Here is a 7,695-nt window from a genome sequence, read left to right as displayed (position 1 = left end):
GTTTTCTGACCAGATTCTGTTTAATTGAATTATCTTTGCACATTTTTAGCAGACAAGATATTCTCTACATTAATAATAACGTCTTTAAATGAGTTTATAACGTCCCAGACAGCCTGCAGCTTCATTCAGCGCTGCCTCTCTAACAGACGGAGTCGTGACGTTCAGGACGAGGCCAACAGCGTTTTGTTTAGGATTAATTTTATTTTTAAAGCTACAACAGCCCAGCTCACTTCCTCTGTTCTCCACTTTATGTGGAAACTACAGAAACTACCAAACATAATAAACCAAAATCATTTTATAAGACTTTATAAATATGAATCATTTCAATAATATCACCCCTCATTGTTTATTTAATAAAGTTATTCCCTTAACTGTTTACAGGATATAAAAATCTGAATGATTTAGATTAAAAACCAGGTTCATAAAGTGGATCCGTCTTTCTGACCCACCAGCTGGTTCTGCTGGAGGCTTCAACCCGTTTAATGAAGGTTGTTCTGTCCACTGTCGCCACATGCTTGGTGCATCGTTTCCAGTTTGGACTGAGTTGAACGTTATAAAATGTTTTTACTGCAGGACTGAGCAGTTGGACAAAGATGTAGCTGATAGCGAAAGTTCAAGCTGGAAGACTCCGCCCCCTCCGTTCGCCCATCAACGTCTTCTTCATCTCTGACCTCAGCACTGGACCTCACCCGGCCCGTCCAATCATCAATCAAGCTCAGCATAAAAGGATCCACACCAAAGCCGTCAGCGGGTTCCCAGCTGCGTTCAACCCACCACCGCCCCTTCTCCACCCACATCCTTCGGCTCTCCAGGTTAGAACCCTTTCCCTACCACCACCACCACCACCACCAACAGTGTCCGGCCTGGGGGGAGAGCATCCCTAATCAGTTATCGGGATCAAATTTCAGCTCAAATCTTGTGCCAGGGCCCGAGCGCCAAAGAACTGTTACTCATTCCTGTCATTAAATCTTCTAATTGTTCCTTTTTCTCCGTCTGAGTCTTTCCAGATTGAATTATTTGTTCTCCTGGTTTTAAGTTGACTTTTGCTTTGATCGAATCCTGAGACACAAACATCTGGATTCACATCAGCCTGCTGGAGCCTGAACATCCACTGTAACAAAAGTGTACAATAAGTCCTTCCTAATCCCCCTGACTAAATAATTCAGAGAATTAATCCCATCTTTGTCCATATTATGGTACGTTTCTGTCAGTTTCTGAACTCTGTTTGGGTTTGGATCGTTGTGAGAATCTCTCCTATGTTTTATCATCTTGTACCTTCCAGTGACAGAGTCTGGTCTGGAGATGACCATCCCTCTGTAAGAGAGCCGCTGCGACATGTCGTCGTCTTCACCCCCCCAGCCCCAGAACGTGTTTGAAAAGCCGTTGACTTTAAGGAACTGCTGTTTGGACAACGCTGAGACTCCGCCGAAGATGGTGGCGTAGGGCAGGATGAAGTCAAACTTGTCCACAGCGACGGACAAATGTCTGGGATGGTCAGAACATCTGTAGAGGTTCCTATCATCGAGAAGCACCAGGTCTACATCCGAAAAGACAAAACAGTCGTAATCATATTCCTTCAGCGCTTCCTTGAATCCGATGTTCATCAACTTGGCCTTGTTGAAGACTCCGTCTCCGTCCTGGTTGATGACGTACACACCGTAGTCCAGCTGCTGACGCATCAGAACCGGATGGAGGTAGTAGAGCCAGTGGTTCAGGTGTTCAGAGCGGTTTCTGAACGGAACGATGACAGCCACCTAAAGGAGGGACGTAAAATAAAATACTGAATCTGTGCAGAATTATCTGAGTTATAAACCCAACTGTCATTACAGGATTTTATTTGAAGCTTGTTCTGATGTAGCGCAGATGGTTCATTCAGCATCTAGAAAAGTATCAAAATATTTACCAAACTTTTGCTGGTGAAGTTTGATTTAAATTCATAAATGTGATACTTCCAGCTGCTTCCGTTCACTAGCTTGTGGTTGTTAAAGTCCAGTCTGTGCAGGACGATGTGTTGAGCTTCAGTTCAAATCAAATGACGGTTCATTCATTAGCAGAACTTTATAACAGGCTGGACCGTTTGAATCAGCTGTTCTGGAGCAGAGTCATTAAAACCGGCCGGTCCAAACCGTTCAGGTCTGGAGGTTCTACAGGGTTCTGCTGATCACCTGACTGTTTCATCCAGGTGAGCTGAAGCAGAGATCAACCCAAAATGACTTTGTTTTAAATGAACGGCTCACTTAAAAGAAATCTAAAACTCAACACATAATAAAAATGCAGTTAAATGACATGCAGATATAAATATATTTTTAAAACCAGCATGAAATCAGTTTATATTTCCTCTATTTTACCTGAACTATTTCTGTAGGAACATGAGCGTTTAACTTTATCCTTCTACCTTTGAGCTTTTCACATTTTTATGTACCGAATGTCAAAATGTTTGTCTTGTTTTCTCAGATAAATGAATCAGGAAGAAGGGATGAAACAGTGACCCCTGGCGGCAGAAAATGCCTCTACAATAAGCAGTTTTAACTTTAATCTCTGTTCATTTCTGACTTTTTTTGTCCAAATCTAATCGATTTTTAAACATCTGAGTTTATTTGTTTTTGGGGGAATGTTTCCTTTAATCTATAGAAATGTCTCTCTAAAATCTCAGAGAACATTCTACTTTAGTTCTCATCATCAGTCTGCGGATATTCTGACTTTAATATCAGAGGAAATTAAACTTTTTCCCTGTAAATATAAAATTTCGAATTATTAAAAGACATACTTTAATGTTTTAGAAATGTTTTGTATTGAACAGATCAAAACTTTATTATTTCACGAACTTCGCGCCGTTTTAAACAAGCAGTTTTACTTCAAAACAAATAATTTCAAGTTAAAGTCTCAATTTAAATTTCAGATTTTTTTTATTCAAAATATTCATTCGTTTATTCTTTTTATTTTATTTATGACTTCATTTTTGCACCGACGACATGTAAAAGTTTCAAAGGTAATTTAAATTAAATTCCTCATTTTTCAAGTTTTTACCAACCTTTTGCTTCGCCCTGCAGCTGGTTGGTCGGTACCGGCCTCCCTGCTGAAGGAGCGGGCCGACGTGGTTCCGGACGTCCTGCAGGGTCCGGTTGGTTCTGAACTCCACATGCAGAACTCCCCGGAGGTTCGGAGGGACGTCGGGACACGAAACCAGAGACCTTCCTGAAGTTCCTGTCGGATTTGGTCGGACTGTCGGTTCTGCAGATTCCTCTGGTTTAGTTTCTCTGTTTAATGCTGAGATTAAAAATAATTTTCTGTCCTGGGTGAAAAACAGAAACACTGCAAAGCATCCCAAGCTGAAGGCACAGAGACACACCAACAGGTTAAAAAACGTTTTCAGCATTTTAGTTCAACCTGGTTTGTTTGCAGGTGATGCAGCGCAGCAGATTCTTCTTCTGGTTTTTGTTTTTGTGTTTTAACCTGGCTCTGTTTCCTCTGTTAGATTTTCTTGTCAGACATCGAGGATCAGTTTAATAAAAGTTTAATTATGGAAGATCCACATCAGATGAAAAGTGTCTCTAATCTCCCGGACCTGTTAAAGCATCGATGATCTACTTCAGTTGTTAATTAGAAACCGGATCCTCTGGTTTAACACCTGTCTCTCTCTCTCTCTCTCTCTCTCTCTCTCTCTCTCTCTCTCTCTCTCTCTCTCTCTCTCTCTCTCTCTTCACTACTCAGAAAAACGTTTCTTGTAAAACTAAACATGAAATGTCCCGGGGTTCTTTATATCTTTTAATTTGCATGGTATGAAAATGAGGAACATGAAGGATCCCATTTTAACTTTGAACCGAATCGAATTTACTTCTGTTAAAAACTGTAATTATAACCAAACAAAAGGAAGTAAACAATTTAAGCAACAACTCAAATCAAACATTTTTACATTTACTTTCATTTATTTATTTTTATGTATTTTTGTAACTATGCTTTTGATAATTACACAGGAATTAATTTTACATTTTGTAAATAAATTTGTATTAAATTGTTCTGCCTTTACTGTAGAAATTATTTCAGTCTTTATTTCTCTCACATGAAGAAAACAACACAATACAGTTTTCAAAATGTGTTTAATCTGAATTCACATATTGGTTAAATTTTAAAAGACAAATTTAAACAAGTTAAAAAAAATGTAACGTTTTGGTAATGTTTTCATAAAATGTAACATTTTTATTTGAAGGCTGGTTTCCTTCATGCCAGAGGAGCCTCAACCACAGTATTGATTGAGATTACTTTTCAGAATCCTGACATTTCTGTTTAATAAATAATATTTTTATTGATAAGATTAATAAGTTAAAATACTCTGAATTTCGAGTTTGGCTAAAATTGGCCAAAATTACAAGAAGAAAAAATATTGAAATATTTCCCTCCATGTGAGAGGAAACTAGTTCACTTTCTGACATTAATGACAAGGATATTATTTTTAATAATCTCTCTTTTTACATCCACCACCTTCCTCACATGAGATCCAGTTTATCTGGTTCAGACAGTTTTACCAGCCGGTTCTGATTCACTTTGTGCGGCTGGACTTTATTCTGAAACAGACATTTGCAATAATATTGGAGTAAATTTCTCTGCATTTGATGCATTAATAACCTGGAGATGAAAACACATTAGGTCTGGAGAAGAAGCTGCATTTCTGCTGGAAAAAGCTTTTAGTAATCCAGCAGGGCGACAGAAACTGATTATGTGGAAAAAAGTGAGACTTACACAAACTCTGAATGTCAAACATAAAGGAGGACATTTCTGACAGTTCAGTTCTGGACAGATTATAACATCTGTTTACATATTGGCAACATTTTAATGTTCAGAATTAAAGTTTCAACCAGTTGAATAAATCTGCATGTCATGAAGTCTAATTCTTTACAGTCTCTACTTTAATCATTTGTAGACGTTATTAGAAACATACCATCATGTTTTCAGCAGCTTCCAGTCGGTTATTTTCTGCTTGTTTTTGTTTCCCTTCATGGTTTCTTAAGCGTTGTAAAGAAAACGACTGCAAGTCTAAACACACCTGGAAGGGAAAATCATTACTTGCCATGAAAAGAAGAACAAACTCTTCCTTTGGGTTTGGAGGATTTTTTCCAACAGACAAAAAGACTTAGAGGAAAATTTACTTGAGAAATATTAATCTAATATAGTTTTATTCATATAAACCTTTAAAACGACACATCAGGAGCAACATTAAGTTGAGGAAACAATGATGTGATCAGTGTTAAAATGAAATGTGTCCTCTGGATCTGATAACTGGAGTCCTCTACATCAAAACTGTCTTAATTTATAAAGATACATAAAATTATAAATTATCTTATTTGTTGTTGAATCACAAAGATTCAGAAAGTTTTTATTACACAAAGTGAGAAAAGTGTCCAACATTTCAGTCTGGGGTTGTTTGAAAAACAGAAAGTTTGTTTCATCATCAGTCCAACCTGAACATTTAAGTTTTATTATTTACATAAACGTGACAGAAAATACTGACATGACGCCGTGGAAACAGGCGGCCATTCAGGGCTGGAGGAAGAACGGATGGTCCAGACATTAGAGCTCATTTGTGTTTTATCAAGAATATGTAAACTGGTCATAGAGGGAAATCTCTTCAGCAGAAACTTCCTGATGTTCTTCACTTCCTGGTCAGACAGACTGGAAACGTCCAGCTTCTGATGGGCGATGAAGTCTCAGTCCGATGGCGTCTGATGGCGTCTGATGGCAAACACCAGGGCCGTGCAAAGACCACTAAAGGGGCAGGTGCTCAACAACAAATAGGGCCCATCTAACCTCATTCTAGGACAGAATTTTATCAAACCGCTTTCAGAGTTTTTGTAATGATTAGGCTTGTCGTAATAAACGATAAATCGATTAATCGGACGATAAATTAAACCTATCGACCTCATTTTAATTATCGGCTTTATCGTCTCTTTTTCTTTCTGTTGATGACACTGAATGAAAAAAGGCTCAGCTCCAGTGCTCTCCACTGACCCTCCCTTCCTCATTTCCTTAGTCTAATGTCCAGCGCACATTGAGTTGTCGGCCCATTCCCAAAACCTGAGAGACACCTTAGCCGACAGAAATCCCAGGTATAATGTATCGATCGGGTTCGTCTGCCGTGTGGTGTCCAGCCACATGAGCACAAAATAATGGCTACAAGTCCAGTTAACTAATTTTAAAACCAGACAATATTCAATGCTTTACTAGAATCTACCTGTGATGCATGTGGCTCAGCATAAAGTCCTGACTGAATGAAAATCATTATAACCTATTTATGTCACGTTAACGAAGAACAGCTGAAAACTTACTGGGTTTATCAACTGCGGTAGCAATTTGGCTCCAACTCCTCTCCTTGTCACTTTTTTATTCTTTGCACAAAATGTTGAATAAAAGTTAATGTTGTTTCCACAAATCATCTCCAATGTCCGCTGGACTTCGGGTTGTGCCGTGTCAGCTGTTTGGGATTCCCCTCCGTAATTTCCCCTCAAAAAGCGCGAGGAGAATCCGCGCTTTCAGCAATTATCATAATGTGAGTTTTATTCAGAACTCCCATCTGAAATGTGAGCTGAAAAAAGGCAGAATCTGGTTACAGTGACAGAAAGCAAAGGAGAAGATCAGCAGCGTTCTGGCGCTTTCTGCGTTATTCACTCTAACGTGTTTCACTGTGTTTTAATCCACAGAAAAGACACTTCTTTGGTTTTTTACTCCATCCCACAGCAGATGGTGAAAAGCAACCGGAGTGTTTTTGGAGAGATGATGGATCGTGTTTGGGTAACAAAGGTCCCAGACGTCTCCCTGAAAACAGCAGTGACCTCTAAACCTCTGGATCTGTGTCCCGACACACCTCCATCTCTGGTGGGTCCACTTCTGGTCGAGTTTGAAACTGTTGAAGAAGATTTTAGGTTATAATATATTTTAGGAAAAATCTCTGGCTCAATCTTCTTCTCACAGATCCCAGGTTCTCCCGGCGGGCCGAAGTGAAACCACACAGAAAACAACGAGTGTAGACGTCACAGAATTTCAGAGTTTAATCCAATAGAAGACAACATATGAAATTACATCAGAAATTGCAGAACAGAGACATACATTTATTTTCCTGAGACAAATGAAAAAGAAGAAGAAAGAAAGAAAAAAAGAAAAGCAAAGACGTCTTAGGAGAATTGCAAGAGCAAATATGATTTGTTTCTCCTGTGTACAAAGTTTTACAGTAAAGGCATATTCTTCTCTTTAATTTATTCAAATACGGCGTATCTTTGCTTGACCAACTGGAAGCTATCTTGTACCCTCTTAAATGTTAGAAACTCCCTACAATTTGCTTCCAAGATCAAAGGCCATTTGTCCCCTTTGTCTAAACAAAGTGAGAGCAGAGCTTCTCCTGAACTCCTGCTGTTTTAAGGCTTTTCACAGATCAGTGTGAAAGCTGGAACTTCTCAGGATTGTTTCCCACACAGACAAAGGGGAGTTCAAAAGATCTTAGCAAACAATCTGCTGTAACTACAAGTAAAATAAAGGTCAATAGGGCAGAATAAGTTATTAATCTGAAAACTATAATTAGGCTATTTCAATCAAGACATGTTAAGTTTTAAAACTAGTATATTTTAAATTTTCTCAGAAATCCCTCTTTTAAGAGATTACACTCTAAAATATACATTTAGAATATAATGTGTCATGAGGTGGTGTGGT

At 38.6% G+C, this 7,695-nt stretch overlaps 1 pseudogene across 1 annotated transcript; it reads right to left on the bottom strand.

Moving 5' to 3' along the window:
* Positions 1-290: 290 nt before the first annotated feature.
* Positions 291-3,685, bottom strand: LOC103461520 (beta-1,4-galactosyltransferase 1-like; annotated as a pseudogene). The gene is made up of 2 exons (XR_014085414.1): positions 3,032-3,685; positions 291-1,754 (listed from the first exon to the last, which is right to left on the bottom strand). The product of XR_014085414.1 is annotated as a beta-1,4-galactosyltransferase 1-like (transcript).
* Positions 3,686-7,695: the final 4,010 nt, after the last annotated feature.

Source organism: Poecilia reticulata, chromosome 20 (genome assembly GCF_904066995.2).
Source record: "Poecilia reticulata chromosome 20, P_reticulata-male-v2, whole genome shotgun sequence".
Lineage (NCBI taxonomy): Eukaryota > Metazoa > Chordata > Actinopteri > Cyprinodontiformes > Poeciliidae > Poecilia > Poecilia reticulata.
The sequence above is the reverse complement of the archived record's forward strand: the minus strand, read 5'-3'. Positions and strand labels throughout refer to the sequence as shown.